This window comes from Sceloporus undulatus, chromosome 5 (genome assembly GCF_019175285.1).
Source record: "Sceloporus undulatus isolate JIND9_A2432 ecotype Alabama chromosome 5, SceUnd_v1.1, whole genome shotgun sequence".
In the NCBI taxonomy this organism is placed as follows: Eukaryota; Metazoa; Chordata; class Lepidosauria; order Squamata; family Phrynosomatidae; genus Sceloporus; species Sceloporus undulatus.
In genome coordinates this window covers 130,075,614-130,080,978 of record NC_056526.1, presented here as the reverse complement: position 1 = coordinate 130,080,978, position 5,365 = coordinate 130,075,614, and positions in this window count along the sequence as shown.

Genomic DNA, 5,365 nt, shown 5'->3' with positions numbered 1-5,365 from the left:
ACAAATTAGATGTCAGGGAAGAGTTTATGTTATATATCTTCTTAGACAGGCTCTGGGGATTTCAGCTCGATGTCTTTCGAGTCTACACCATGTATATGGGCAGCTGGACAAGTGAAATGTATATTCAGTGTAAGAAGACTAGGCAGTCCTATGAAGCAATTCCTATGAAGCCATTTTGACGTCTCAGATGCACAGCATCCAGACGTGGTGCGGTGGAAGTGACGCCGTGAGTGCACGACTCGTGCCTTGTGGCACCACTTCTGGAGGCCAAAAAGGAGCGCCATTTCGGCGCTCCTTTTTAGCTGCACCGGGAAGCCTTACGTTCTGGCCGCTGGGGCTTCGCGGCGCAGCTAATGACGGTGGAGGCAGACCACCCGCTTTAGGGCGGTCTGTAACACGCCTAAGTCCTTTTTTTAGTATTAAAAGAACTAGAATCCCTCTGGGGAAGTTCTTTTTAAGCTTGGATTGTCTAATATTACATTGATGTATTGTGTCCTCTTGTAATGAATGTTGTATTTTGTGTTATTAATAAAATGTAGTGTTTTTCTTTTTAAGAGAAGTTCAAATGAAAGACAGAAGTGACAAATGAAATGCTGGGAATATGGCAGGTTTGGGGAGGATGTGACATAATTCAATCTGTGAAGTATATTATTCCAAAATTGCAATTCTTTCTTTGTCAATGGGAGCAGGAGTGCAGCTAGAATCTGTACAAACCTCCAAAGACTATAACCAGATGTATATGTTATATTATCTGGAAGGATGATATAAAGAAAGAGGAAAGAGCCACTGACATGATCAAACTGCTACATGCTTCTAATTCTGGTAAAATGACACAGTACTCTGGATGAGTTTGATGCACTGGTGTAATGGCACCGATTGTGATATTCCCTAGTTTGGCAAACTTGCCCTTCCTCCACCCCAAATGCATCTTCAAAAGAATGTGAAACATGCATTTTAAGTTTCAACCTGTGATATTGGCTGAGGCAATTTACCAAGAAAGTATCAGCTTTTGCAGCTTGTCAGTTTCTGACCTGACGATGAAAGATTATATATCTGGAAATGAGACACAGATTATATGAGAACAACTATGGCTCATGTGAGCTCATGCTTTTAGCCTTGAAGCCTGAAGCTGAAAAGAATATTAATAAAGCCATATGTCTTTTTGTTAATTGTCCAATAAAAAAAGATCTGCTAATGTAAGATGATTTTTGATGGATGTCATGTTCTATTGCCAGCTGGCACCAACCGTAATCCTTTAAAAATATTTTCTTCCTCCTTTCTTTTGAAAATTCCCTAGCAATAATGATCTTCAACAAAAAAAAAAGAAAGAAGATGGATGTGCAGCTACAAGCTGAAACGAATGGGCAAAGAGAAAAGTATTTGATGAGAGCCTTGCATTTTTTTCTAAAATGAGTTTTTCTCATCAGAATTTTTAAAAAGCCATACAAACTAAAAGAAAACTTGTAGCGCAACGTGAGAAATAAAATATAACTTAATATTAAATATGTAAATAGAAAATGCATGACTTTGGAGACACTGACAGCAATTTTAAGAGCTCAAATCTGGCTAATGACAATGTGGAATAGCAAGTGCTTTAAACGTTCTCTATATATTTGCATTGTTGGGAATTTTTCATTTCCCAGTAGAGGCATGAAGTAGCAGCTCTTGTTGCTACACTCAGGATTAGCTTCTTAGTGAAGATATAAGCACTAAAAACTGTGTCTATTCTGTTTTGACAAAAAATACCTTAATCATTAATGCTAGAGAGGAATGGAGCTCAACAAATGCAGTACTGCCAAGAGATGCTATTATCTTGTGTGACCAGTGGAGAACATGGATAAGAATGAACAGATACCGAGTTCCAGTAAAGTATCATGGCATTCTGACATGCATTCAAGTCATCTACATTAATCACTGAGATTAGAGCTGAAGAGTACTATTGTGGGAGTTCATGTAATCCATTTTCATCACCATAGCTAATAGCCAAGCTATACACCAAGGTGAACAGGTTGTTGGGTATTATAAAGCTAAAACATCTGGTCTCTGTGAAGAAAGATTAAGAACACTGAAGACCTGGAACCTAGAATAGAAACAAGATGTTGGGAGAATGCATGCATTAAAAATCTATTTGTACAATTTCCCATAGTAGTGTAACACAGATTCTGAATCTGCCATTTGGTTCTTCCATGTAGAAGAGCCTTTCCATTTCAAACTGCTGGTGGGAAATTATATACTTTAATGTTTCTCCAAATTAAACTGCCTAGATAGAAAGCCAGCATACTCAGGGTCTAGCAAAGCAGAATGATCATTTCAAAAGGAGGGCCATACAAACTTCCACAGGGGACTAAGCTGGCCCCCTCACTGCTGGCCTTTCACAGGCAGGCAAAGACATTTTTGTTTGAACAGGCCTTTTGAGATCTGGCAAGCTTGGTTTTATTGGGAGATGCAAGGGTTGGTCTTGGATTGTTAATTTTAACTTTGTATGTTTAAAATTTTATATTTGTAATTTTTATATTTTTATGATTTTAATTGTACAATTTTAATTGTTGTGTTTCATGTATGTTAGCTGTCTTGGGTCCCGCTTTGGGAGAAAGGCAGGATATAAATAAATAAGCTAAGGGAAGACTGAAAGGCTGGAAAGCTTTGTCATGTGGTACAAGCAGGGTACTTCTGAAAAGACAAATAAATCTGTATAAGCCTGGAAACGTGGCTTGACATACAAACATGTCTGAGCATGGGGTATATCCCCCCCTTCTCAGTATGGATGGACTGCAGTCCCCATTGCCAGCACAGCCAACAGTGAGGAATGATAAGAACCACAGTCCAGCAACATCTTGGGGTGACATATTCCACATTCCTGATCTACAGGATAATGTTGAATATGTTATCTAATCATGTTCTTGGTTAAAAATCATCAGAACATTATTTTATCCATCAGGCATTTATAATTATTATGGAATTCAGTGTATAACGACAACAAAACTTGATTAAGTATTGATCCAAGGCCACCATGTGAGTGAAAGCTAATGCTTTGTGCCATGTCTAAATCTTAGAAACAAAGATTTCCAAAAGATAATGACGATCATCTGAGTCAAACCCAGTCTAGGTTTCTTGAAAGCAGGATGGAGGAAGCTATGGGATCCCCAACAGTTTGTTGTCCAGATTCTATTTAAATACCTCCACCACTACTCCAGGTAGCCCACTTGTCTGTACTCTAACATCATAGACTATGTACCATATGCATATACTACCATATATTCCAACAATGATTCTTTGGAAGTCAGCATCATGGGCTTTCTCATGAATGGTATTAAAGCAAAATGACATTTTCTCACCTTATCTCTATCACTGAATAAGGATAAGGCCCAGTGTGAGAAATGGCCAGTTAGAATATCAGATTGTATACATATATTGGTCTGTCTTTCAGAGAAGTTGCCATTTGTTAAGTTTTGAGAGTATTTTTGTATGTTTGCTAATTCTACAATTAGTCTGCTTCATGCCCTAAAACCATATTTTTTTACAAGTTTCAGCTGTGATGTCTTATCATAAAAATGAATACAATTTAAAACAACATCTGATGATATTTTTGTTTTTCTGAATGGGGCAAATCAATAATCTTGAAAAGCAATCAACCATTAACAAACAAATTGCATATAAAAATACATGCTGTTTCAGTTGGCTATAATGATATATTGTAATAGGAAAGCAGGATTTGGTGTAGCTGCCTTAGGCATCTGTTGTAGAGACCTAGGGCAAAATTGCGAATCAAATCATCCCATTGTGTTGCCAGGGTGAAAATGTTTAACATCCCTCATCTTCCTGCTGTTCCTGTTACATCAAACTTTGAAACAATGGCTGCTTGTTCAAACACTCAAGTATTAAAGTGATGTAAATCCTTAACTAGCACTTTTCAAATCTTTCCCTGCACTGATATACACCAAAGACTGCTTCCTTTGGATCCCTTCTGCCAAAAGGAAAGTTCTCTTCTCTCCCATTTGTAACAGTCATCAGTTGCATTTGAGGAAGCAGACTCAAGTCTATGAAAGCTCATGCTTCCAGTTTCCTTCTTTCAGTTAGTCTCAAAAGTGCTACACAATCCTTTTGCATACTGATTTTCCAGACAAATGCAGCTATGCCTTTAAAGTCAATAGTATGGTTACTGTGGGATGGGAAGAACCCATCTGGCAAGCAAAATTTGGTTTTTGAAATACTGTTCAGTTAATCATCACACAAATCATGATCCATTTGGCTCATTAGGTTATTATATACATCAAGAAAACAGAGCCAGTACTCCATATCCACTACTGTAGGCAGAAGATACATAATGGGGATTATCACATGGGGTTTATCCCAACCTTATCCCATCCCTATTCCATCCTTCCTGCACGATGATGTTGCACAGATCCCATCATTAACCCATCTGAAAAGTCTGATTGATTGCGACTGCACAAAAGACTTTCAGCAGACGTCATGCCAATCCTGTCATTAACCCATCATTAACCTGCAATTGTGATATTTTAAACTGTTTTTATTCTATGTTTTATGGAAATATATTTGTGATAGTAACTGTATTGTAATATGATGTGATGTATACTTTTTTCCTCGAATTTGTGAACCGCTTTGATCTCATTGGAAAAGTGGTATAGAAATAAAGATTTTATTATTTAATATATTTTATTATTAATTCGCCATTAAAGCAACATTTAATTTTGCATTAACGGAAGTCTGTATTATTGCAATGCCACTTTAATGATGGGTTAATAGTGGGCTTGGAGCTACAATTTGAAAGCCTTTCGCACTATTGCAGTCATGGACGGGTTAATGACAGGATAAGGATGTGGGAGCAGGAACATCTAGGAGGGACCACATTACTCCGGTTTTGAGGTCCCTCCACTGGCTGCCTATCAGATTCCGGGCCCAGTACAAGGTGTTGGTTATCACCTTTAAAGCCCTAAATGGCTTGGGTCCAAGCTATCTCAGGAACCGCCTCCTCCCATACAATCCTCCCTGCGCTCTCCGGTCCTCTGGGAGGAACTTACTGCAGCCTCTAAAATCTAGGCTTGCGGCGACCTCCCAGAGGGCGTTCTCTGCTGTCGCCCCCAAACTCTGGAACGACCTGCCGAATGAGATCCGTCAGATAACATCATTAGACAGCTTTTAAAAAGCGGTCAAGATGGATCTCTTCCGGCAGGCCTTTCCAGATTAACCATCCCGGCCCAGGTTCCCTGATTCCCTCATTCCTCCTGTGTCCCCATCTTAGTGATGGTTGAGGATCAACAGAGGGATATCAGGGTTTTTAGTTTTTAATTGTTGTTTTTATGCTTTGATATTGTGTTTTTAATATGTTATACTGTTTAATACTGTC